General features: G+C 39.0%; 53 non-coding genes and 41 pseudogenes across 53 annotated transcripts; all 94 read left to right on the top strand.

Annotated features, from left to right (window-relative positions):
* Positions 1–33: 33 nt before the first annotated feature.
* Positions 34–152, top strand: LOC146155673 (5S ribosomal RNA; annotated as a pseudogene).
* A 64-nt stretch (positions 153–216) lies between these two features.
* Positions 217–335, top strand: LOC146155672 (5S ribosomal RNA). Its single transcript, XR_014495240.1, has one exon. It is a non-coding gene; the product is annotated as a 5S ribosomal RNA (ribosomal RNA).
* Positions 336–399: 64 nt separating this feature from the next.
* Positions 400–518, top strand: LOC146155671 (5S ribosomal RNA). The gene has a single exon (XR_014497903.1). It is a non-coding gene; the product is annotated as a 5S ribosomal RNA (ribosomal RNA).
* A 73-nt stretch (positions 519–591) lies between these two features.
* LOC146155670 (5S ribosomal RNA) lies at positions 592–710 on the top strand. Its single transcript, XR_014498478.1, has one exon. It is a non-coding gene; the product is annotated as a 5S ribosomal RNA (ribosomal RNA).
* A 63-nt stretch (positions 711–773) lies between these two features.
* On the top strand, positions 774–892 carry LOC146155669 (5S ribosomal RNA; annotated as a pseudogene).
* Positions 893–956: 64 nt separating this feature from the next.
* Positions 957–1,075, top strand: LOC146155668 (5S ribosomal RNA; annotated as a pseudogene).
* Positions 1,076–1,243: 168 nt separating this feature from the next.
* LOC146155667 (5S ribosomal RNA) lies at positions 1,244–1,362 on the top strand. Its single transcript, XR_014497604.1, has one exon. It is a non-coding gene; the product is annotated as a 5S ribosomal RNA (ribosomal RNA).
* Positions 1,363–1,425: 63 nt separating this feature from the next.
* LOC146155666 (5S ribosomal RNA) lies at positions 1,426–1,544 on the top strand. The gene has a single exon (XR_014496739.1). It is a non-coding gene; the product is annotated as a 5S ribosomal RNA (ribosomal RNA).
* A 65-nt stretch (positions 1,545–1,609) lies between these two features.
* Positions 1,610–1,738, top strand: LOC146155665 (5S ribosomal RNA; annotated as a pseudogene).
* Positions 1,739–1,812: 74 nt separating this feature from the next.
* On the top strand, positions 1,813–1,931 carry LOC146155664 (5S ribosomal RNA). The gene has a single exon (XR_014496786.1). It is a non-coding gene; the product is annotated as a 5S ribosomal RNA (ribosomal RNA).
* Positions 1,932–1,995: 64 nt separating this feature from the next.
* On the top strand, positions 1,996–2,114 carry LOC146155663 (5S ribosomal RNA). Its single transcript, XR_014495658.1, has one exon. It is a non-coding gene; the product is annotated as a 5S ribosomal RNA (ribosomal RNA).
* Positions 2,115–2,179: 65 nt separating this feature from the next.
* LOC146155662 (5S ribosomal RNA) lies at positions 2,180–2,298 on the top strand (annotated as a pseudogene).
* Positions 2,299–2,363: 65 nt separating this feature from the next.
* Positions 2,364–2,482, top strand: LOC146155661 (5S ribosomal RNA; annotated as a pseudogene).
* Positions 2,483–2,546: 64 nt separating this feature from the next.
* Positions 2,547–2,665, top strand: LOC146155660 (5S ribosomal RNA). The gene has a single exon (XR_014495672.1). It is a non-coding gene; the product is annotated as a 5S ribosomal RNA (ribosomal RNA).
* A 64-nt stretch (positions 2,666–2,729) lies between these two features.
* On the top strand, positions 2,730–2,848 carry LOC146155659 (5S ribosomal RNA; annotated as a pseudogene).
* A 74-nt stretch (positions 2,849–2,922) lies between these two features.
* LOC146155658 (5S ribosomal RNA) lies at positions 2,923–3,041 on the top strand (annotated as a pseudogene).
* Positions 3,042–3,105: 64 nt separating this feature from the next.
* LOC146155657 (5S ribosomal RNA) lies at positions 3,106–3,224 on the top strand. The gene has a single exon (XR_014495596.1). It is a non-coding gene; the product is annotated as a 5S ribosomal RNA (ribosomal RNA).
* A 65-nt stretch (positions 3,225–3,289) lies between these two features.
* LOC146155656 (5S ribosomal RNA) lies at positions 3,290–3,408 on the top strand (annotated as a pseudogene).
* A 65-nt stretch (positions 3,409–3,473) lies between these two features.
* LOC146155655 (5S ribosomal RNA) lies at positions 3,474–3,592 on the top strand. Its single transcript, XR_014496400.1, has one exon. It is a non-coding gene; the product is annotated as a 5S ribosomal RNA (ribosomal RNA).
* Positions 3,593–3,657: 65 nt separating this feature from the next.
* LOC146155654 (5S ribosomal RNA) lies at positions 3,658–3,776 on the top strand. Its single transcript, XR_014495930.1, has one exon. It is a non-coding gene; the product is annotated as a 5S ribosomal RNA (ribosomal RNA).
* A 64-nt stretch (positions 3,777–3,840) lies between these two features.
* LOC146155653 (5S ribosomal RNA) lies at positions 3,841–3,959 on the top strand (annotated as a pseudogene).
* Positions 3,960–4,033: 74 nt separating this feature from the next.
* Positions 4,034–4,152, top strand: LOC146155652 (5S ribosomal RNA; annotated as a pseudogene).
* Positions 4,153–4,225: 73 nt separating this feature from the next.
* On the top strand, positions 4,226–4,344 carry LOC146155651 (5S ribosomal RNA). Its single transcript, XR_014497549.1, has one exon. It is a non-coding gene; the product is annotated as a 5S ribosomal RNA (ribosomal RNA).
* Positions 4,345–4,407: 63 nt separating this feature from the next.
* On the top strand, positions 4,408–4,526 carry LOC146155650 (5S ribosomal RNA; annotated as a pseudogene).
* A 65-nt stretch (positions 4,527–4,591) lies between these two features.
* Positions 4,592–4,710, top strand: LOC146155649 (5S ribosomal RNA; annotated as a pseudogene).
* Positions 4,711–4,784: 74 nt separating this feature from the next.
* On the top strand, positions 4,785–4,903 carry LOC146155648 (5S ribosomal RNA). Its single transcript, XR_014496785.1, has one exon. It is a non-coding gene; the product is annotated as a 5S ribosomal RNA (ribosomal RNA).
* Positions 4,904–4,967: 64 nt separating this feature from the next.
* Positions 4,968–5,086, top strand: LOC146155647 (5S ribosomal RNA; annotated as a pseudogene).
* A 65-nt stretch (positions 5,087–5,151) lies between these two features.
* On the top strand, positions 5,152–5,270 carry LOC146155646 (5S ribosomal RNA; annotated as a pseudogene).
* Positions 5,271–5,344: 74 nt separating this feature from the next.
* LOC146155645 (5S ribosomal RNA) lies at positions 5,345–5,463 on the top strand. The gene has a single exon (XR_014496784.1). It is a non-coding gene; the product is annotated as a 5S ribosomal RNA (ribosomal RNA).
* A 64-nt stretch (positions 5,464–5,527) lies between these two features.
* LOC146155644 (5S ribosomal RNA) lies at positions 5,528–5,646 on the top strand. The gene has a single exon (XR_014495239.1). It is a non-coding gene; the product is annotated as a 5S ribosomal RNA (ribosomal RNA).
* Positions 5,647–5,711: 65 nt separating this feature from the next.
* On the top strand, positions 5,712–5,830 carry LOC146155643 (5S ribosomal RNA; annotated as a pseudogene).
* A 65-nt stretch (positions 5,831–5,895) lies between these two features.
* LOC146155642 (5S ribosomal RNA) lies at positions 5,896–6,014 on the top strand (annotated as a pseudogene).
* Positions 6,015–6,078: 64 nt separating this feature from the next.
* Positions 6,079–6,197, top strand: LOC146155641 (5S ribosomal RNA). Its single transcript, XR_014495238.1, has one exon. It is a non-coding gene; the product is annotated as a 5S ribosomal RNA (ribosomal RNA).
* Positions 6,198–6,261: 64 nt separating this feature from the next.
* Positions 6,262–6,380, top strand: LOC146155640 (5S ribosomal RNA; annotated as a pseudogene).
* Positions 6,381–6,454: 74 nt separating this feature from the next.
* LOC146155639 (5S ribosomal RNA) lies at positions 6,455–6,573 on the top strand. Its single transcript, XR_014495237.1, has one exon. It is a non-coding gene; the product is annotated as a 5S ribosomal RNA (ribosomal RNA).
* Positions 6,574–6,637: 64 nt separating this feature from the next.
* Positions 6,638–6,756, top strand: LOC146155638 (5S ribosomal RNA; annotated as a pseudogene).
* A 65-nt stretch (positions 6,757–6,821) lies between these two features.
* Positions 6,822–6,940, top strand: LOC146155637 (5S ribosomal RNA). The gene has a single exon (XR_014498300.1). It is a non-coding gene; the product is annotated as a 5S ribosomal RNA (ribosomal RNA).
* A 65-nt stretch (positions 6,941–7,005) lies between these two features.
* LOC146155636 (5S ribosomal RNA) lies at positions 7,006–7,124 on the top strand (annotated as a pseudogene).
* A 64-nt stretch (positions 7,125–7,188) lies between these two features.
* On the top strand, positions 7,189–7,307 carry LOC146155635 (5S ribosomal RNA; annotated as a pseudogene).
* Positions 7,308–7,371: 64 nt separating this feature from the next.
* LOC146155634 (5S ribosomal RNA) lies at positions 7,372–7,490 on the top strand (annotated as a pseudogene).
* A 74-nt stretch (positions 7,491–7,564) lies between these two features.
* On the top strand, positions 7,565–7,683 carry LOC146155633 (5S ribosomal RNA). The gene has a single exon (XR_014495236.1). It is a non-coding gene; the product is annotated as a 5S ribosomal RNA (ribosomal RNA).
* Positions 7,684–7,747: 64 nt separating this feature from the next.
* On the top strand, positions 7,748–7,866 carry LOC146155632 (5S ribosomal RNA). The gene has a single exon (XR_014495235.1). It is a non-coding gene; the product is annotated as a 5S ribosomal RNA (ribosomal RNA).
* A 65-nt stretch (positions 7,867–7,931) lies between these two features.
* LOC146155631 (5S ribosomal RNA) lies at positions 7,932–8,050 on the top strand (annotated as a pseudogene).
* A 65-nt stretch (positions 8,051–8,115) lies between these two features.
* Positions 8,116–8,234, top strand: LOC146155630 (5S ribosomal RNA; annotated as a pseudogene).
* Positions 8,235–8,298: 64 nt separating this feature from the next.
* LOC146155629 (5S ribosomal RNA) lies at positions 8,299–8,417 on the top strand. The gene has a single exon (XR_014495234.1). It is a non-coding gene; the product is annotated as a 5S ribosomal RNA (ribosomal RNA).
* A 64-nt stretch (positions 8,418–8,481) lies between these two features.
* LOC146155628 (5S ribosomal RNA) lies at positions 8,482–8,600 on the top strand. Its single transcript, XR_014497902.1, has one exon. It is a non-coding gene; the product is annotated as a 5S ribosomal RNA (ribosomal RNA).
* A 73-nt stretch (positions 8,601–8,673) lies between these two features.
* On the top strand, positions 8,674–8,792 carry LOC146155627 (5S ribosomal RNA). Its single transcript, XR_014498488.1, has one exon. It is a non-coding gene; the product is annotated as a 5S ribosomal RNA (ribosomal RNA).
* Positions 8,793–8,855: 63 nt separating this feature from the next.
* LOC146155626 (5S ribosomal RNA) lies at positions 8,856–8,974 on the top strand (annotated as a pseudogene).
* A 64-nt stretch (positions 8,975–9,038) lies between these two features.
* Positions 9,039–9,157, top strand: LOC146155625 (5S ribosomal RNA). The gene has a single exon (XR_014497665.1). It is a non-coding gene; the product is annotated as a 5S ribosomal RNA (ribosomal RNA).
* Positions 9,158–9,325: 168 nt separating this feature from the next.
* Positions 9,326–9,444, top strand: LOC146155624 (5S ribosomal RNA). The gene has a single exon (XR_014495657.1). It is a non-coding gene; the product is annotated as a 5S ribosomal RNA (ribosomal RNA).
* A 63-nt stretch (positions 9,445–9,507) lies between these two features.
* Positions 9,508–9,626, top strand: LOC146155623 (5S ribosomal RNA). The gene has a single exon (XR_014496738.1). It is a non-coding gene; the product is annotated as a 5S ribosomal RNA (ribosomal RNA).
* Positions 9,627–9,691: 65 nt separating this feature from the next.
* Positions 9,692–9,810, top strand: LOC146155622 (5S ribosomal RNA; annotated as a pseudogene).
* Positions 9,811–9,884: 74 nt separating this feature from the next.
* LOC146155621 (5S ribosomal RNA) lies at positions 9,885–10,003 on the top strand (annotated as a pseudogene).
* Positions 10,004–10,067: 64 nt separating this feature from the next.
* On the top strand, positions 10,068–10,186 carry LOC146155620 (5S ribosomal RNA). The gene has a single exon (XR_014496904.1). It is a non-coding gene; the product is annotated as a 5S ribosomal RNA (ribosomal RNA).
* Positions 10,187–10,251: 65 nt separating this feature from the next.
* LOC146155619 (5S ribosomal RNA) lies at positions 10,252–10,370 on the top strand. The gene has a single exon (XR_014498299.1). It is a non-coding gene; the product is annotated as a 5S ribosomal RNA (ribosomal RNA).
* Positions 10,371–10,434: 64 nt separating this feature from the next.
* On the top strand, positions 10,435–10,553 carry LOC146155618 (5S ribosomal RNA). The gene has a single exon (XR_014495233.1). It is a non-coding gene; the product is annotated as a 5S ribosomal RNA (ribosomal RNA).
* Positions 10,554–10,617: 64 nt separating this feature from the next.
* On the top strand, positions 10,618–10,736 carry LOC146155617 (5S ribosomal RNA). The gene has a single exon (XR_014495764.1). It is a non-coding gene; the product is annotated as a 5S ribosomal RNA (ribosomal RNA).
* Positions 10,737–10,800: 64 nt separating this feature from the next.
* Positions 10,801–10,919, top strand: LOC146155616 (5S ribosomal RNA; annotated as a pseudogene).
* A 65-nt stretch (positions 10,920–10,984) lies between these two features.
* On the top strand, positions 10,985–11,103 carry LOC146155615 (5S ribosomal RNA). Its single transcript, XR_014498298.1, has one exon. It is a non-coding gene; the product is annotated as a 5S ribosomal RNA (ribosomal RNA).
* A 64-nt stretch (positions 11,104–11,167) lies between these two features.
* LOC146155614 (5S ribosomal RNA) lies at positions 11,168–11,286 on the top strand. The gene has a single exon (XR_014496999.1). It is a non-coding gene; the product is annotated as a 5S ribosomal RNA (ribosomal RNA).
* A 64-nt stretch (positions 11,287–11,350) lies between these two features.
* LOC146155613 (5S ribosomal RNA) lies at positions 11,351–11,469 on the top strand. The gene has a single exon (XR_014498140.1). It is a non-coding gene; the product is annotated as a 5S ribosomal RNA (ribosomal RNA).
* Positions 11,470–11,543: 74 nt separating this feature from the next.
* LOC146155612 (5S ribosomal RNA) lies at positions 11,544–11,662 on the top strand (annotated as a pseudogene).
* A 73-nt stretch (positions 11,663–11,735) lies between these two features.
* On the top strand, positions 11,736–11,854 carry LOC146155611 (5S ribosomal RNA). The gene has a single exon (XR_014497443.1). It is a non-coding gene; the product is annotated as a 5S ribosomal RNA (ribosomal RNA).
* Positions 11,855–11,918: 64 nt separating this feature from the next.
* Positions 11,919–12,037, top strand: LOC146155610 (5S ribosomal RNA; annotated as a pseudogene).
* A 73-nt stretch (positions 12,038–12,110) lies between these two features.
* Positions 12,111–12,229, top strand: LOC146155609 (5S ribosomal RNA). The gene has a single exon (XR_014497442.1). It is a non-coding gene; the product is annotated as a 5S ribosomal RNA (ribosomal RNA).
* A 64-nt stretch (positions 12,230–12,293) lies between these two features.
* LOC146155608 (5S ribosomal RNA) lies at positions 12,294–12,412 on the top strand. The gene has a single exon (XR_014497633.1). It is a non-coding gene; the product is annotated as a 5S ribosomal RNA (ribosomal RNA).
* A 64-nt stretch (positions 12,413–12,476) lies between these two features.
* LOC146155607 (5S ribosomal RNA) lies at positions 12,477–12,595 on the top strand (annotated as a pseudogene).
* A 74-nt stretch (positions 12,596–12,669) lies between these two features.
* Positions 12,670–12,788, top strand: LOC146155606 (5S ribosomal RNA). Its single transcript, XR_014495232.1, has one exon. It is a non-coding gene; the product is annotated as a 5S ribosomal RNA (ribosomal RNA).
* A 64-nt stretch (positions 12,789–12,852) lies between these two features.
* Positions 12,853–12,971, top strand: LOC146155605 (5S ribosomal RNA; annotated as a pseudogene).
* A 65-nt stretch (positions 12,972–13,036) lies between these two features.
* On the top strand, positions 13,037–13,155 carry LOC146155604 (5S ribosomal RNA). The gene has a single exon (XR_014498297.1). It is a non-coding gene; the product is annotated as a 5S ribosomal RNA (ribosomal RNA).
* Positions 13,156–13,220: 65 nt separating this feature from the next.
* Positions 13,221–13,339, top strand: LOC146155603 (5S ribosomal RNA; annotated as a pseudogene).
* Positions 13,340–13,403: 64 nt separating this feature from the next.
* Positions 13,404–13,522, top strand: LOC146155602 (5S ribosomal RNA; annotated as a pseudogene).
* Positions 13,523–13,586: 64 nt separating this feature from the next.
* LOC146155601 (5S ribosomal RNA) lies at positions 13,587–13,705 on the top strand (annotated as a pseudogene).
* A 74-nt stretch (positions 13,706–13,779) lies between these two features.
* Positions 13,780–13,898, top strand: LOC146155600 (5S ribosomal RNA). Its single transcript, XR_014495231.1, has one exon. It is a non-coding gene; the product is annotated as a 5S ribosomal RNA (ribosomal RNA).
* A 64-nt stretch (positions 13,899–13,962) lies between these two features.
* LOC146155599 (5S ribosomal RNA) lies at positions 13,963–14,081 on the top strand. Its single transcript, XR_014495229.1, has one exon. It is a non-coding gene; the product is annotated as a 5S ribosomal RNA (ribosomal RNA).
* A 65-nt stretch (positions 14,082–14,146) lies between these two features.
* LOC146155598 (5S ribosomal RNA) lies at positions 14,147–14,265 on the top strand (annotated as a pseudogene).
* Positions 14,266–14,330: 65 nt separating this feature from the next.
* Positions 14,331–14,449, top strand: LOC146155597 (5S ribosomal RNA; annotated as a pseudogene).
* A 64-nt stretch (positions 14,450–14,513) lies between these two features.
* Positions 14,514–14,632, top strand: LOC146155596 (5S ribosomal RNA). The gene has a single exon (XR_014495228.1). It is a non-coding gene; the product is annotated as a 5S ribosomal RNA (ribosomal RNA).
* A 64-nt stretch (positions 14,633–14,696) lies between these two features.
* LOC146155595 (5S ribosomal RNA) lies at positions 14,697–14,815 on the top strand. The gene has a single exon (XR_014497900.1). It is a non-coding gene; the product is annotated as a 5S ribosomal RNA (ribosomal RNA).
* A 73-nt stretch (positions 14,816–14,888) lies between these two features.
* LOC146155594 (5S ribosomal RNA) lies at positions 14,889–15,007 on the top strand. The gene has a single exon (XR_014498486.1). It is a non-coding gene; the product is annotated as a 5S ribosomal RNA (ribosomal RNA).
* Positions 15,008–15,070: 63 nt separating this feature from the next.
* LOC146155593 (5S ribosomal RNA) lies at positions 15,071–15,189 on the top strand (annotated as a pseudogene).
* Positions 15,190–15,253: 64 nt separating this feature from the next.
* Positions 15,254–15,372, top strand: LOC146155592 (5S ribosomal RNA). Its single transcript, XR_014497664.1, has one exon. It is a non-coding gene; the product is annotated as a 5S ribosomal RNA (ribosomal RNA).
* Positions 15,373–15,540: 168 nt separating this feature from the next.
* Positions 15,541–15,659, top strand: LOC146155591 (5S ribosomal RNA). The gene has a single exon (XR_014495656.1). It is a non-coding gene; the product is annotated as a 5S ribosomal RNA (ribosomal RNA).
* A 63-nt stretch (positions 15,660–15,722) lies between these two features.
* LOC146155590 (5S ribosomal RNA) lies at positions 15,723–15,841 on the top strand. The gene has a single exon (XR_014496736.1). It is a non-coding gene; the product is annotated as a 5S ribosomal RNA (ribosomal RNA).
* A 65-nt stretch (positions 15,842–15,906) lies between these two features.
* On the top strand, positions 15,907–16,025 carry LOC146155589 (5S ribosomal RNA; annotated as a pseudogene).
* A 74-nt stretch (positions 16,026–16,099) lies between these two features.
* Positions 16,100–16,218, top strand: LOC146155588 (5S ribosomal RNA; annotated as a pseudogene).
* A 64-nt stretch (positions 16,219–16,282) lies between these two features.
* On the top strand, positions 16,283–16,401 carry LOC146155587 (5S ribosomal RNA). The gene has a single exon (XR_014496902.1). It is a non-coding gene; the product is annotated as a 5S ribosomal RNA (ribosomal RNA).
* Positions 16,402–16,466: 65 nt separating this feature from the next.
* On the top strand, positions 16,467–16,585 carry LOC146155586 (5S ribosomal RNA). The gene has a single exon (XR_014498295.1). It is a non-coding gene; the product is annotated as a 5S ribosomal RNA (ribosomal RNA).
* Positions 16,586–16,649: 64 nt separating this feature from the next.
* LOC146155585 (5S ribosomal RNA) lies at positions 16,650–16,768 on the top strand. Its single transcript, XR_014495227.1, has one exon. It is a non-coding gene; the product is annotated as a 5S ribosomal RNA (ribosomal RNA).
* Positions 16,769–16,832: 64 nt separating this feature from the next.
* Positions 16,833–16,951, top strand: LOC146155584 (5S ribosomal RNA). Its single transcript, XR_014495763.1, has one exon. It is a non-coding gene; the product is annotated as a 5S ribosomal RNA (ribosomal RNA).
* Positions 16,952–17,015: 64 nt separating this feature from the next.
* On the top strand, positions 17,016–17,134 carry LOC146155583 (5S ribosomal RNA; annotated as a pseudogene).
* A 65-nt stretch (positions 17,135–17,199) lies between these two features.
* LOC146155582 (5S ribosomal RNA) lies at positions 17,200–17,318 on the top strand. The gene has a single exon (XR_014498294.1). It is a non-coding gene; the product is annotated as a 5S ribosomal RNA (ribosomal RNA).
* Positions 17,319–17,382: 64 nt separating this feature from the next.
* On the top strand, positions 17,383–17,501 carry LOC146155581 (5S ribosomal RNA). The gene has a single exon (XR_014496998.1). It is a non-coding gene; the product is annotated as a 5S ribosomal RNA (ribosomal RNA).
* A 64-nt stretch (positions 17,502–17,565) lies between these two features.
* Positions 17,566–17,684, top strand: LOC146155580 (5S ribosomal RNA). Its single transcript, XR_014498138.1, has one exon. It is a non-coding gene; the product is annotated as a 5S ribosomal RNA (ribosomal RNA).
* Positions 17,685–17,696: the final 12 nt, after the last annotated feature.

Below are 17,696 nucleotides of genomic sequence, written 5' to 3'. Positions count from 1 at the left end.
AATAGATTAGACCTAAAAATGTTGTCCAATACTGCATACGACCATACCAGGTTGAATGCACCCCATCTCGTCCGATCTCGGAAGTTAAGCAACGTCGGGATTGGTTAGTACTTAGATGGGTGACCGCCTAGGAATACCAATTGTCGTAGGCACAATATGATTTGTTTAAGTTTTTACATTTTTAAATAGATTAGACCATAAATGTTGACCAATACTGTCTACGACCATACCAGGTTGAATGCACCCGATCTCGTCCGATCTCGGAAGTTAAGCAACGTCGGGATTGGTTAGTACTTGGATGGGTGACCGCCTAGGAATACCAATTGTCGTAGGCAAAATATGATTTATTTAAGTTTTTACTTTTTTAAATAGATTAGACGTAAAATGTTGAGAAATACTGCTTACGACCATACCAGGTTGAATGCACCCGATCTCGTCCGATCTCGGAAGTTAAGCAACGTCGGGATTGGTTAGTACTTGGATGGGTGACCGCATAGGAATTCCAATTGTCATAGGCAAAATATTATTTTTAAAATATATTTAAATGTTAGCATTTTAAAGATTTTAGACCAAAAAATGTTTACCAACAATGTCTACGACCATACCAGGTTCAATGCACCCGATCTCGTCCGATCTCGGAAGTTAAGCAACGTTGGGATTGGTGAGTACTTGGATGGGTGACCGCCTAGGAATACCAATTGTCGTAGGCACAATATGATTTATTTAAGTTTTACATTTTTAAATAGATTAGACCATAAATGTTGACCAATACTGTCCACGATCATACCAGGTTGAATGCACACGATCTCGTCCGATCACGGAAGTTAAGCAACGTCGGGATTGGTTAGTACTTGGATGGGTGACCGCCTAGGAATACCAATTGTCGTAGGCACAATATGATTTATTTAAGTTTTTACATTTTTAAATAGATTAGACCATAAATGTTGACGATTACTGTCTACGACCATACCAGGTTGAATGCACCCAATCTGGTCCGATCTCGGAAGTTAAGCAACGTCGGGATTGGTTAGTACTTGGATGGGTGACCGCCTAGGAATACCAATTGTCGTAGGCAAAATAAGATTTATTTAAGTTTTTACATTTTTAAATAGATTAGACCAAAAAATGTTGACCAATACTGGCTACGACCATACCTAGGAATACCAATTGTCGTAGGCACAATATGATTTATTTAAGTTTTTACATTTTTAAATTGATTAGACCATAAATGTTGACCAATACTGTCTACGACCATACCAGGTTGAATGCACCCGATCTCCTCCGATCTCGGAAGTTAAGCAACGTCGGGATTGGTTAGTACTTGGATGGGTGACCGCCTAGGAATACCAATTGTCGTAGGAAAAATATGATTTATTTAAGTTTTTATTTTTAAATTAGAATATACATAAAATGTTGAGAAATACTGCTTACGACCATACCAGGTTGAATGCATCCGATCTCGTCCGATCTCGGAAGTTAAGCAACGTCGGGATTGGTTAGTACTTGGATGGGTGACCGCCTAGGAATACCAATTGTCGTAGGCAAAATATGATTTATTAAGGTTTTTACATTTTTAAATAGATTAGACCAAAAAATGTTGACCAATACTGGCTACGACCATACCAGGTTGAATGCACCCGATCTCGTCCGATCTCGTCCGATCTCGGAAGTTAAGCAACGTCGGGATTGGTTAGTACTTGGATGGGTGACCGCCTAGCAATACCAATTGTCATAGGCAAAATATGATTTTTAAAATATATTTAAATGTTAACATTTTCAAAGATTTTAGACCAAAAAATGTTGACCAATACTCTCTACGACCATACCAGGTTGAATGCACCCGATCTCGTCCGATCTCGGAAGTTAAGCAACGTCGGGATTGGTTAGTACTTGGATGGGTGACCGCCTAGGAATACCAATTGTCGTAGGCATAATATCATTTATTTAAGTTTTTACATTTTTAAATAGATTAGACCATAAATGTTGACCAATACTGTCTACGACCATACCAGGTTGAATGCACCCGATCTCGTCCGATCTCGGAAGTTAAACAACGTCGGGATTGGTTAGTACTTGGATGGGTGACCGCCTAGGAATACCAATTGTCGTAGGCAAAATATGATTTATTTAAGTTTTTACATTTTTAAATAGATTAGACCAAAAAATGTTGACCAATACTGGCTACGAACATACCAGGTTGAATGCACCCGATATCGTCCGATCTCGGAAGTTAAGCAACGTCGGGATTGGTTAGTACTTGGATGGGTGACCGCCTAGAAATACCAATTGTCGTAGGCAAAATATGATTTATTTAAGTTTTTACATTTTTAAATAGATTAGACCTAAAAATGTTGACCAATACTGGCTACGACCATACCAGGTTGAATGCACCCCATCTCGTCCGATCTCGGAAGTTAAGCAACGTCGGGATTGGTTAGTACTTGGATGGGTGACCGCCTAGGAATACCAATTGTCGTAGGCACAATATGATTTGTTTAAGTTTTTACATTTTTAAATAGATTAGACCATAAATGTTGACCAATTCTGTCTATGACCATACCAGGTTGAATGCACCCGATCTCGTCCGATCTCGGAAGTTAAGCAACGTCGGGATTGGTTAGTACTTGGATGGGTGACCGCCTAGGAATACCAATTGTCGTAGGCAAAATATGATTTATTTAAGTTTTTACTTTTTTAAATAGATTAGACGTAAAATGTTGAGAAATACTGCTTACGACCATACCAGGTTGAATGCACCCGATCTCGTCCGATCTCGGAAGTTAAGTAACGTCGGGATTGGTTAGTACTTGGATGGGTGACCGCCTAGCAATACCAATTGTCATAGGCAAAATATGATTTTTAAAATATATTTAAATGTTAACATTTTTAAAGATTTTAGACCAAAAAATGTTGACCAATACTGTCTACGACCATACCAGGTTGAATGCATCCGATCTCGTCCGATCTCGGAAGTTAAGCAACGTCGGCATTGGTTAGTACTTGGATGGGTGACCGCCTAGGAATACCAATTGTCGTAGGCATAATATCATTTATTTAAGTTTTTACATTTTTAAATAGATTAGACCATAAATGTTGACCAATACTGTCTACGACCATACCAGGTTGAATACACCCGATCTCGTCCGATCTCGGAAGTTAAGCAACGTCGGGATTGGTTAGTACTTGGATGGGTAACCGCCTAGGAATACCAATTGTCGTAGGCAAAATATGATTTATTTAAGTTTTTACATTTTTAAATAGATTAGACCTAAAAATGTTGACCAATACTGCATACGACCATACCAGGTTGAATGCACCCCATCTCGTCCGATCTCGGAAGTTAAGCAACGTCGGGATTGGTTAGTACTTGGATGGGTGACCGCCTAGGAATACCAATTGTCGTAGGCATAATATCATTTATTTAAGTTTTTACATTTTTAAATAGATTAGACCTAAAAATGTTGACCAATACTGCATACGACCATACCAGGTTGAATACACCCGATCTCGTCCGATCTCGGAAGTTAAGCAACGTCGGGATTGGTTAGTACTTGGATGGGTAACCGCCTAGGAATACCAATTGTCGTAGGCAAAATATGATTTATTTAAGTTTTTACATTTTTAAATAGATTAGACCTAAAAATGTTGACCAATACTGCATACGACCATACCAGGTTGAATGCACCCGATCTCGTCCGATCTCGGAAGTTAAGCAACGTCGGGATTGGTTAGTACTTGGATGGGTGACCGCCTAGGAATACCAATTGTCGTAGGCAAAATATGATTTATTTAAGTTTTTACTTTTTTAAATAGATTAGACGTAAAATGTTGAGAAATAGTGCTTACGACCATACCAGGTTGAATGCACCCGATCTCGTCCGATCTCGGAAGTTAAGCAACGTCGGGATTGATTAGTACTTGGATGGGTGACCGCATAGGAATTCCAATTGTCATAGGCAAAATATGATTTATAAAATATATTTAAATGTTAACATTTTTGAAGATTTTAGACCAAAAAATGTTGACCAATACTGTCTACGACCAAACCAGGTTGAATGCACACGATCTCGTCCGATCTCGGAAGTTAAGCAACATCGGGATTGGTTGCAACTTGGATGGGTGACCGCCTAGGAATACCAATTGTCATAGGCAAAATATTATTTTTAAAATATATTTAAATGTTAGCATTTTAAAGATTTTAGACCAAAAAATGTTTACCAACACTGTCTACGACCATACCAGGTTCAATGCACCCGATCTCGTCCGATCTCGGAAGTTAAGCAACGTTGGGATTGGTTAGTACTTGGATGGGTGACCGCCTAGGAATACCAATTGTCGTAGGCACAATATGATTTATTTAAGTTTTACATTTTTAAATAGATTAGACCATAAATGTTGACCAATACTGTCCACGACCATACCAGGTTGAATGCACACGATCTCGTCCGATCTCGGAAGTTAAGCAACGTCGGGATTGGTTAGTACTTGGATGGGTGACCGCCTAGGAATACCAATTGTCGTAGGCAAAATATGATTTATTTAAGTTTTTACATTTTTAAATAGATTAGACCAAAAAATGTTGACCAATACTGGCTACGACCATACCAGGTTGAATGCACCCGATCTCGTCCGATCTCGGAAGTTAAGCAACGTCGGGATTGGTTAGTACTTGGATGGGTGACCGCCTAGCAATACCAATTGTCATAGGCAAAATATGATTTTTAAAATATATTTAAATGTTAACATTTTCAAAGATTTTAGACCAAAAAATGTTGACCAATACTCTCTACGACCATACCAGGTTGAATGCACCCGATCTCGTCCGATCTCGGAAGTTAAGCAACGTCGGGATTGGTTAGTACTTGGATGGGTGACCGCCTAGGAATACCAATTGTCGTAGGCATAATATCATTTATTTAAGTTTTTACATTTTTAAATAGATTAGACCATAAATGTTGACCAATACTGTCCACGACCATACCAGGTTGAATGCACACGATCTCGTCCGATCTCGGAAGTTAAGCAACGTCGGGATTGGTTAGTACTTGGATGGGTGACCGCCTAGGAATACCAATTGTCGTAGGCAAAATATGATTTATTTAAGTTTTTACATTTTTAAATAGATTAGACCAAAAAATGTTGACCAATACTGGCTACGACCATACCAGGTTGAATGCACCCGATCTCGTCCGATCTCGGAAGTTAAGCAACGTCGGGATTGGTTAGTACTTGGATGGGTGACCGCCTAGCAATACCAATTGTCATAGGCAAAATATGATTTTTAAAATATATTTAAATGTTAACATTTTCAAAGATTTTAGACCAAAAAATGTTGACCAATACTCTCTACGACCATACCAGGTTGAATGCACCCGATCTCGTCCGATCTCGGAAGTTAAGCAACGTCGGGATTGGTTAGTACTTGGATGGGTGACCGCCTAGGAATACCAATTGTCGTAGGCATAATATCATTTATTTAAGTTTTTACATTTTTAAATAGATTAGACCATAAATGTTGACCAATACTGTCTACGACCATACCAGGTTGAATGCACCCGATCTCGTCCGATCTCGGAAGTTAAGCAACGTCGGGATTGGTTAGTACTTGGATGGGTGACCGCCTAGGAATACCAATTGTCGTAGGCAAAATATGATTTATTTAAGTTTTTACATTTTTAAATAGATTAGACCAAAAAATGTTGACCAATACTGGCTACGAACATACCAGGTTGAATGCACCCGATATCGTCCGATCTCGGAAGTTAAGCAACGTCGGGATTGGTTAGTACTTGGATGGGTGACCGCCTAGGAATACCAATTGTCGTAGGCAAAATATGATTTATTTAAGTTTTTACATTTTTAAATAGATTAGACCTAAAAATGTTGACCAATACTGGCTACGACCATACCAGGTTGAATGCACCCCATCTTGTCCGATCTCGGAAGTTAAGCAACGTCGGGATTGGTTAGTACTTGGATGGGTGACCGCCTAGGAATACCAATTGTCGTAGGCACAATATGATTTGTTTAAGTTTTTACATTTTTAAATAGATTAGACCATAAATGTTGACCAATACTGTCTACGACCATACCAGGTTGAATGCACCCGATCTCGTCCGATCTCGGAAGTTAAGCAACGTCGGGATTGGTTAGTACTTGGATGGGTGACCGCCTAGGAATACCAATTGTCGTAGGCAAAATATGATTTATTTAAGTTTTTACTTTTTTAAATAGATTATACGTAAAATGTTGAGAAATACTGCTTACGACCATACCAGGTTGAATGCACCCGATCTCGTCCGATCTCGGAAGTTAAGTAACGTCGGGATTGGTTAGTACTTGGATGGGTGACCGCCTAGCAATACCAATTGTCATAGGCAAAATATGAATTTTAAAATATATTTAAAGGTTAACATTTTTAAAGATTTTAGACCAAAAAATGTTGACCAATACTGTCTACGACCATACCAGGTTGAATGCACCCGATCTCGTCCGATCTCGGAAGTTAAGCAACGTCGGGATTGGTTAGTACTTGGATGGGTGACCGCCTAGGAATACCAATTGTCGTAGGCATAATATCATTTATTTAAGTTTTTACATTTTTAAATAGATTAGACCATAAATGTTGACCAATACTGTGTACGACCATACCAGGTTGAATACACCCGTTCTCGTCCGATCTCGGAAGTTAAGCAACGTCGGGATTGGTTAGTACTTGGATGGGTAACCTCCTAGGAATACCAATTGTCGTAGGCAAAATATAATTTATTTAAGTTTTTACATTTTTAAATAGATAAGACCAAAAAATGTTGACCAATACTGGCTACGAACATACCAGGTTGAATGCACCCGATCTCGTCCGATCTCGGAAGTTAAGCAACGTCGGGATTGGTTAGTACTTGGATGGGTGACCGCCTAGGAATACCAATTGTCGTAGGCAAAATATGATTTATTTAAGTTTTTACATTTTTAAATAGATTAGACCTAAAAATGTTGACCAATACTGCATACGACCATACCAGGTTGAATGCACCCCATCTCGTCCGATCTCGGAAGTTAAGCAACGTCGGGATTGGTTAGTACTTGGATGGGTGACCGCCTAGGAATACCAATTGTCGTAGGCACAATATGATTTGTTTAAGTTTTTACATTTTTAAATAGATTAGACCATAAATGTTGACCAATACTCTCCACGACCATACCAGGTTGAATGCACCCGATCTCGTCCGATCTCGGAAGTTAAGCAACGTCGGGATTTGTTAGTACTTGGATGGGTGACCGCCTAGGAATACCAATTGTCGTAGGCAAAATATGATTTATTTAAGTTTTTACTTTTTTAAATAGATTAGACGTAAAATGTTGAGAAATACTGCTTACGACCATACCAGGTTGAATGCACCCGATCTCGGCCGATCTCGGAAGTTAAGTAACGTCGGGATTGGTTAGTACTTGGATGGGTGACCGCCTAGCAATACCAATTTTCATAGGCAAAATATGATTTTTAAAATATATTTAAATGTTAACATTTTTAAAGATTTTAGACCAAAAAATGTTGACCAATACTGTCTACGACCATACCAGGTTGAATGCACCCGATCTCGTCCGATCTCGGAAGTTAAGCAACGTCGGGATTGGTTAGTACTTGGATGGGTGACCGCCTAGGAATACCAATTGTCGTAGGCATAATAACATTTATTTAAGTTTTTACATTTTTAAATAGATTAGACCATAAATGTTGACCAATACTGTCTACGACCATACCAGGTTGAATGCACCCGATCTCGTCCGATCTCGGAAGTTAAGCAACGTCGGGATTGGTTAGTACTTGGATGGGTGACCGCCTAGGAATACCAATTGTCGTAGGCAAAATATGATTTATTTAAGTTTTTACATTTTTAAATAGATTAGACCAAAAAATGTTGACCAATACTGGCTACGAACATACCAGGTTGAATGCACCCGATCTCGTCCGATCTCGGAAGCTAAGCAACGTCGGGATTGGTTAGTACTTGGATGGGTGACCGCCTAGGAATACCAATTGTCATAGGCAAAATATGATTTATTTAAGTTTTTACATTTTTAAATAGATTAGACCTAAAAATGTTGTCCAATACTGCATACGACCATACCAGGTTGAATGCACCCCATCTCGTCCGATCTCGGAAGTTAAGCAACGTCGGGATTGGTTAGTACTTGGATGGGTGACCGCCTAGGAATACCAATTGTCGTAGGCACAATATGATTTGTTTAAGTTTTTACATTTTTAAATAGATTAGACCATAAATGTTGACCAATACTGTCTACGACCATACCAGGTTGAATGCACCCGATCTCGTCCGATCTCGGAAGTTAAGCAACGTCGGGATTGGTTAGTACTTGGATGGGTGACCGCCTAGGAATACCAATTGTCGTAGGCAAAATATGATTTATTTAAGTTTTTACTTTTTTAAATAGATTAGACGTAAAATGTTGAGAAATACTGCTTACGACCATACCAGGTTGAATGCACCCGATCTCGTCCGATCTCGGAAGTTAAGCAACGTCGGGATTGGTTAGTACTTGGATGGGTGACCGCATAGGAATTCCAATTGTCATAGGCAAAATATTATTTTTAAAATATATTTAAATGTTAGCATTTTAAAGATTTTAGACCAAAAAATGTTTACCAACACTGTCTACGACCATACCAGGTTCAATGCACCCGATCTCGTCCGATCTCGGAAGTTAAGCAACGTTGGGATTGGTGAGTACTTGGATGGGTGACCGCCTAGGAACACCAATTGTCGTAGGCACAATATGATTTATTTAAGTTTTACATTTTTAAATAGATTAGACCATAAATGTTGACCAATAATGTCCACGACCATACCAGGTTGAATGCACACGATCTCGTCCGATCACGGAAGTTAAGCAACGTCGGGATTGGTTAGTACTTGGATGGGTGACCGCTTAGGAATACCAATTGTCGTAGGCACAATATGATTTATTTAAGTTTTTACATTTTTAAATAGATTAGACCATAAATGTTGACGATTACTGTCTACGACCATACCAGGTTGAATGCACCCGATCTCGTCCGATCTCGGAAGTTAAGCAACGTCGGGATTGGTTAGTACTTGGATGGGTGACCGCCTAGCAATACCAATTGTCGTAGGCAAAATAAGATTTATTTAAGTTTTTACATTTTTAAATAGATTAGACCAAAAAATGTTGACCAATACTGGCTACGACCATACCTAGGAATACCAATTGTCGTAGGCACAATATGATTTATTTAAGTTTTTACATTTTTAAATTGATTAGACCATAAATGTTGACCAATACTGTCTACGACCATACCAGGTTGAATGCACCCGATCTCCTCCGATCTCGGAAGTTAAGCAACGTCGGGATTGGTTAGTACTTGGATGGGTGACCGCCTAGGAATACCAATTGTCGTAGACAAAATATGATTTATTTAAGTTTTTATTTTTAAAATAGAATAGACATAAAATGTTGAGAAATACTGCTTACGACCATACCAGGTTGAATGCATCCGATCTCGTCCGATCTCGGAAGTTAAGCAACGTCGGGATTGGTTAGTACTTGGATGGGTGACCGCCTAGGAATACCAATTGTCGTAGGCAAAATATGATTTATTTAAGTTTTTACATTTTTAAATAGATTAGACCAAAAAATGTTGACCAATACTGGCTACGACCATACCAGGTTGAATGCACCCGATCTCGTCCGATCTCGGAAGTTAAGCAACGTCGGGATTGGTTAGTACTTGGATGGGTGACCGCCTAGCAATACCAATTGTCATAGGCAAAATATGATTTTTAAAATATATTTAAATGTTAACATTTTCAAAGATTTGAGACCAAAAAATGTTGACCAATACTGTCTACGACCATACCAGGTTGAATGCACCAGATCTCGTCCGATCTCGGAAGTTAAGCAACGTCGGGATTGGTTAGTACTTGGATGGGTGACCGCCTAGGAATACCAATGGCCGTAGGCATAATATCATTTATTTAAGTTTTTACATTTTTAAATAGATTAGAACATAAATGTTGACAAATACTGTCTACGACCATACCAGGTTGAATGCACCCGATCTCGTTCGATCTCGGAAGTTAAGCAACGTCGGGATTGGTTAGTACTTGGATGGGTGACCGCCTAGGAATACCAAATGTCGTAGGCAAAATATGTTTTATTTAAGTTTTTACATTTTTAAATAGATTAGACCAAAAAATGTTGACCAAAACTGGCTACGAACATACCAGGTTGAATGCACCCGATCTCGTCCGATCTCGGAAGTTAAGCAACGTCGGGATTGGTTAGTACTTGGATGGGTGACCGCCTAGGAATACCAATTGTCGTAGGCACAATATGATTTGTTTAAGTTTTTACATTTTTAAATAGATTAGACCATAAATGTTGACCAATACTGTCTACGACCATACCAGGTTGAATGCACCCGATCTCGTCCGATCTCGGAAGTTAAGCAACGTCGGGATTGGTTAGTACTTGGATGGGTGACCGCCTAGGAATACCAATTGTCGTAGGCAAAATATGATTTATTTAAGTTTTTACTTTTTTAAATAGATTAGACGTAAAATGTTGAGAAATACCGCTTACGACCATACCAGGTTGAATGCACCCGATCTCGTCCGATCTCGGAAGTTAAGCAACGTCGGGATTGGTTAGTACTTTGTTGGGTGACCGCCTAGGAATACCAATTGTCGTAGGCAAAATATGATTTATTTAAGTTTTTACATTTTTAAATAGATTAGACGTAAAATGTTGAGAAATACTGCTTATGACCATACCAGGTTGAATGCACCCGATCTCGTCCGATCTCGGAAGTTTAGCAACGTCGGGATTGGTTAGTACTTGGATGGGTGACCGCCTAGGAATACCAAATGTCGTAGGCAAAATATGATTTATTTAAGTTTTTACATTTTTAAATAGATTAGACCAAAAAATGTTGACCAAAACTGGCTACGAACATACCAGGTTGAATGCACCCGATCTCGTCCGATCTCGGAAGTTAAGCAACGTCGGGATTGGTTAGTACTTGGATGGGTGACCGCCTAGGAATACCAATTGTCGTAGGCAAAATATGATTTATTTAAGTTTTTACTTTTTTAAATAGATTAGACGTAAAATGTTGAGAAATACTGCTTACGACCATACCAGGTTGAATGCACCCGATCTCGTCCGATCTCGGAAGTTAAGCAACGTCGGGATTGGTTAGTACATTGATGGGTGACCGCCTAGGAATACCAATTGTCGTAGGCAAAATATGATTTATTTAAGTTTTTACATTTTTAAATAGATTAGACGTAAAATGTTGAGAAATACTGCTTATGACCATACCAGGTTGAATGCACCCGATCTCGTCCGATCTCGGAAGTTAAGCAACGTCGGGATTGGTTAGTACTTGGATGGGTGACCGCATAGGAATTCCAAATGTCATAGGCAAAATATGATTTATAAAATATATTTAAATGTTAACATTTTTGAAGATTTTAGACCAAAAAATGTTGACCAATACTGTCTACGACCATACCAGGTTGAATGCACCCGATCTCGTCCGATCTCGGAAGTTAAGCAACGTCGGGATTGGTTAGTACTTGGATGGGTGACCGCCTAGCAATACCAATTGTCATAGGCAAATTATTATTTTTAAAATATATTTAAATGTTAGCATTTTAAAGATTTTAGACCAAAAAATGTTTACCAACACTGTCTACGACCATACCAGGTTCAATGCACCCGATCTCGTCCGATCTCGGAAGTTAAGCAACGTTGGGATTGGTTAGTACTAGGATGGGTGACCGCCTAGGAATACCAATTGTCGTAGGCACAATATGATTTATTTAAGTTTTACATTTTTAAATAGATTAGACCAAAAAATGTTGACCAATACTGGCTACGACCATACCAGGTTGAATGCACCCGATTTCGTCCGATCTCGGAAGTTAAGCAACGTCGGGATTGGTTAGTACTTGGATGGGTGACCGCCTAGCAATACCAATTGTCATAGGCAAATTATTATTTTTAAAATATATTTAAATGTTAGCATTTTAAAGATTTTAGACCAAAAAATATTTACCAACACTGTCTACGACCATACCAGGTTCAATGCACCCGATCTCGTCCGATCTCGGAAGTTAAGCAACGTTGGGATTGGTTAGTACTAGGATGGGTGACCGCCTAGGAATACCAATTGTCGTAGGCACAATATGATTTATTCAAGTTTTACATTTTTAAATAGATTAGACCAAAAAATGTTGACCAATACTGGCTACGACCATACCAGGTTGAATGCACCCGATTTCGTCCGATCTCGGAAGTTAAGCAACGTCGGGATTGGTTAGTACTTGGATGGGTGACCGCCTAGGAATACCAATTGTCGTAGGCAAAATATGATTTATTTAAGTTTTTACTTTTTTAAATAGATTATACGTAAAATGTTGAGAAATACTGCTTACGACCATACCAGGTTGAATGCACCCGATCTCGTCCGATCTCGGAAGTTAAGTAACGTCGGGATTGGTTAGTACTTGGATGGGTGACCGCCTAGCAATACCAATTGTCATAGGCAAAATATGAATTTTAAAATATATTTAAAGGTTAACATTTTTAAAGATTTTAGACCAAAAAATGTTGACCAATACTGTCTACGACCATACCAGGTTGAATGCACCCGATCTCGTCCGATCTCGGAAGTTAAGCAACGTCGGGATTGGTTAGTACTTGGATGGGTGACCGCCTAGGAATACCAATTGTCGTAGGCATAATATCATTTATTTAAGTTTTTACATTTTTAAATAGATTAGACCATAAATGTTGACCAATACTGTGTACGACCATACCAGGTTGAATACACCCGTTCTCGTCCGATCTCGGAAGTTAAGCAACGTCGGGATTGGTTAGTACTTGGATGGGTAACCTCCTAGGAATACCAATTGTCGTAGGCAAAATATAATTTATTTAAGTTTTTACATTTTTAAATAGATAAGACCAAAAAATGTTGACCAATACTGGCTACGAACATACCAGGTTGAATGCACCCGATCTCGTCCGATCTCGGAAGTTAAGCAACGTCGGGATTGGTTAGTACTTGGATGGGTGACCGCCTAGGAATACCAATTGTCGTAGGCAAAATATGATTTATTTAAGTTTTTACATTTTTAAATAGATTAGACCTAAAAATGTTGACCAATACTGCATACGACCATACCAGGTTGAATGCACCCCATCTCGTCCGATCTCGGAAGTTAAGCAACGTCGGGATTGGTTAGTACTTGGATGGGTGACCGCCTAGGAATACCAATTGTCGTAGGCACAATATGATTTGTTTAAGTTTTTACATTTTTAAATAGATTAGACCATAAATGTTGACCAATACTCTCCACGACCATACCAGGTTGAATGCACCCGATCTCGTCCGATCTCGGAAGTTAAGCAACGTCGGGATTTGTTAGTACTTGGATGGGTGACCGCCTAGGAATACCAATTGTCGTAGGCAAAATATGATTTATTTAAGTTTTTACTTTTTTAAATAGATTAGACGTAAAATGTTGAGAAATACTGCTTACGACCATACCAGGTTGAATGCACCCGATCTCGGCCGATCTCGGAAGTTAAGTAACGTCGGGATTGGTTAGTACTTGGATGGGTGACCGCCTAGCAATACCAATTTTCATAGGCAAAATATGATTTTTAAAATATATTTAAATGTTAACATTTTTAAAGATTTTAGACCAAAAAATGTTGACCAATACTGTCTACGACCATACCAGGTTGAATGCACCCGATCTCGTCCGATCTCGGAAGTTAAGCAACGTCGGGATTGGTTAGTACTTGGATGGGTGACCGCCTAGGAATACCAATTGTCGTAGGCATAATAACATTTATTTAAGTTTTTACATTTTTAAATAGATTAGACCATAAATGTTGACCAATACTGTCTACGACCATACCAGGTTGAATGCACCCGATCTCGTCCGATCTCGGAAGTTAAGCAACGTCGGGATTGGTTAGTACTTGGATGGGTGACCGCCTAGGAATACCAATTGTCGTAGGCAAAATATGATTTATTTAAGTTTTTACATTTTTAAATAGATTAGACCAAAAAATGTTGACCAATACTGGCTACGAACATACCAGGTTGAATGCACCCGATCTCGTCCGATCTCGGAAGCTAAGCAACGTCGGGATTGGTTAGTACTTGGATGGGTGACCGCCTAGGAATACCAATTGTCATAGGCAAAATATGATTTATTTAAGTTTTTACATTTTTAAATAGATTAGACCTAAAAATGTTGTCCAATACTGCATACGACCATACCAGGTTGAATGCACCCCATCTCGTCCGATCTCGGAAGTTAAGCAACGTCGGGATTGGTTAGTACTTGGATGGGTGACCGCCTAGGAATACCAATTGTCGTAGGCACAATATGATTTGTTTAAGTTTTTACATTTTTAAATAGATTAGACCATAAATGTTGACCAATACTGTCTACGACCATACCAGGTTGAATGCACCCGATCTCGTCCGATCTCGGAAGTTAAGCAACGTCGGGATTGGTTAGTACTTGGATGGGTGACCGCCTAGGAATACCAATTGTCGTAGGCAAAATATGATTTATTTAAGTTTTTACTTTTTTAAATAGATTAGACGTAAAATGTTGAGAAATACTGCTTACGACCATACCAGGTTGAATGCACCCGATCTCGTCCGATCTCGGAAGTTAAGCAACGTCGGGATTGGTTAGTACTTGGATGGGTGACCGCATAGGAATTCCAATTGTCATAGGCAAAATATTATTTTTAAAATATATTTAAATGTTAGCATTTTAAAGATTTTAGACCAAAAAATGTTTACCAACACTGTCTACGACCATACCAGGTTCAATGCACCCGATCTCGTCCGATCTCGGAAGTTAAGCAACGTTGGGATTGGTGAGTACTTGGATGGGTGACCGCCTAGGAACACCAATTGTCGTAGGCACAATATGATTTATTTAAGTTTTACATTTTTAAATAGATTAGACCATAAATGTTGACCAATAATGTCCACGACCATACCAGGTTGAATGCACACGATCTCGTCCGATCACGGAAGTTAAGCAACGTCGGGATTGGTTAGTACTTGGATGGGTGACCGCTTAGGAATACCAATTGTCGTAGGCACAATATGATTTATTTAAGTTTTTACATTTTTAAATAGATTAGACCATAAATGTTGACGATTACTGTCTACGACCATACCAGGTTGAATGCACCCGATCTCGTCCGATCTCGGAAGTTAAGCAACGTCGGGATTGGTTAGTACTTGGATGGGTGACCGCCTAGCAATACCAATTGTCGTAGGCAAAATAAGATTTATTTAAGTTTTTACATTTTTAAATAGATTAGACCAAAAAATGTTGACCAATACTGGCTACGACCATACCTAGGAATACCAATTGTCGTAGGCACAATATGATTTATTTAAGTTTTTACATTTTTAAATTGATTAGACCATAAATGTTGACCAATACTGTCTACGACCATACCAGGTTGAATGCACCCGATCTCCTCCGATCTCGGAAGTTAAGCAACGTCGGGATTGGTTAGTACTTGGATGGGTGACCGCCTAGGAATACCAATTGTCGTAGACAAAATATGATTTATTTAAGTTTTTATTTTTAAAATAGAATAGACATAAAATGTTGAGAAATACTGCTTACGACCATACCAGGTTGAATGCATCCGATCTCGTCCGATCTCGGAAGTTAAGCAACGTCGGGATTGGTTAGTACTTGGATGGGTGACCGCCTAGGAATACCAATTGTCGTAGGCAAAATATGATTTATTTAAGTTTTTACATTTTTAAATAGATTAGACCAAAAAATGTTGACCAATACTGGCTACGACCATACCAGGTTGAATGCATCCGATCTCGTCCGATCTCGGAAGTTAAGCAACGTCGGGATTGGTTAGTACTTGGATGGGTGACCGCCTAGCAATACCAATTGTCATAGGCAAAATATGATTTTTAAAATATATTTAAATGTTAACATTTTCAAAGATTTGAGACCAAAAAATGTTGACCAATACTGTCTACGACCATACCAGGTTGAATGCACCAGATCTCGTCCGATCTCGGAAGTTAAGCAACGTCGGGATTGGTTAGTACTTGGATGGGTGACCGCCTAGGAATACCAATGGCCGTAGGCATAATATCATTTATTTAAGTTTTTACATTTTTAAATAGATTAGAACATAAATGTTGACAAATACTGTCTACGACCATACCAGGTTGAATGCACCCGATCTCGTTCGATCTCGGAAGTTAAGCAACGTCGGGATTGGTTAGTACTTGGATGGGTGACCGCCTAGGAATACCAAATGTCGTAGGCAAAATATGTTTTATTTAAGTTTTTACATTTTTAAATAGATTAGACCAAAAAATGTTGACCAAAACTGGCTACGAACATACCAGGTTGAATGCACCCGATCTCGTCCGATCTCGGAAGTTAAGCAACGTCGGGATTGGTTAGTACTTGGATGGGTGACCGCCTAGGAATACCAATTGTCGTAGGCACAATATGATTTGTTTAAGTTTTTACATTTTTAAATAGATTAGACCATAAATGTTGACCAATACTGTCTACGACCATACCAGGTTGAATGCACCCGATCTCGTCCGATCTCGGAAGTTAAGCAACGTCGGGATTGGTTAGTACTTGGATGGGTGACCGCCTAGGAATACCAATTGTCGTAGGCAAAATATGATTTATTTAAGTTTTTACTTTTTTAAATAGATTAGACGTAAAATGTTGAGAAATACTGCTTACGACCATACCAGGTTGAATGCACCCGATCTCGTCCGATCTCGGAAGTTAAGCAACGTCGGGATTGGTTAGTACTTTGTTGGGTGACCGCCTAGGAATACCAATTGTCGTAGGCAAAATATGATTTATTTAAGTTTTTACATTTTTAAATAGATTAGACGTAAAATGTTGAGAAATACTGCTTATGACCATACCAGGTTGAATGCACCCGATCTCGTCCGATCTCGGAAGTTTAGCAACGTCGGGATTGGTTAGTACTTGGATGGGTGACCGCCTAGGAATACCAAATGTCGTAGGCAAAATATGATTTATTTAAGTTTTTACATTTTTAAATAGATTAGACCAAAAAATGTTGACCAAAACTGGCTACGAACATACCAGGTTGAATGCACCCGATCTCGTCCGATCTCGGAAGTTAAGCAACGTCGGGATTGGTTAGTACTTGGATGGGTGACCGCCTAGGAATACCAATTGTCGTAGGCAAAATATGATTTATTTAAGTTTTTACTTTTTTAAATAGATTAGACGTAAAATGTTGAGAAATACTGCTTACGACCATACCAGGTTGAATGCACCCGATCTCGTCCGATCTCGGAAGTTAAGCAACGTCGGGATTGGTTAGTACATTGATGGGTGACCGCCTAGGAATACCAATTGTCGTAGGCAAAATATGATTTATTTAAGTTTTTACATTTTTAAATAGATTAGACGTAAAATGTTGAGAAATACTGCTTATGACCATACCAGGTTGAATGCACCCGATCTCGTCCGATCTCGGAAGTTAAGCAACGTCGGGATTGGTTAGTACTTGGATGGGTGACCGCATAGGAATTCCAAATGTCATAGGCAAAATATGATTTA

Source organism: Ascidiella aspersa, chromosome 4, assembly GCF_963924565.1.
Source record: "Ascidiella aspersa chromosome 4, kaAscAspe10.2, whole genome shotgun sequence".
In the NCBI taxonomy this organism is placed as follows: Eukaryota; Metazoa; Chordata; class Ascidiacea; order Phlebobranchia; family Ascidiidae; genus Ascidiella; species Ascidiella aspersa.
The sequence above is the reverse complement of the archived record's forward strand: the minus strand, read 5'-3'. Positions and strand labels throughout refer to the sequence as shown.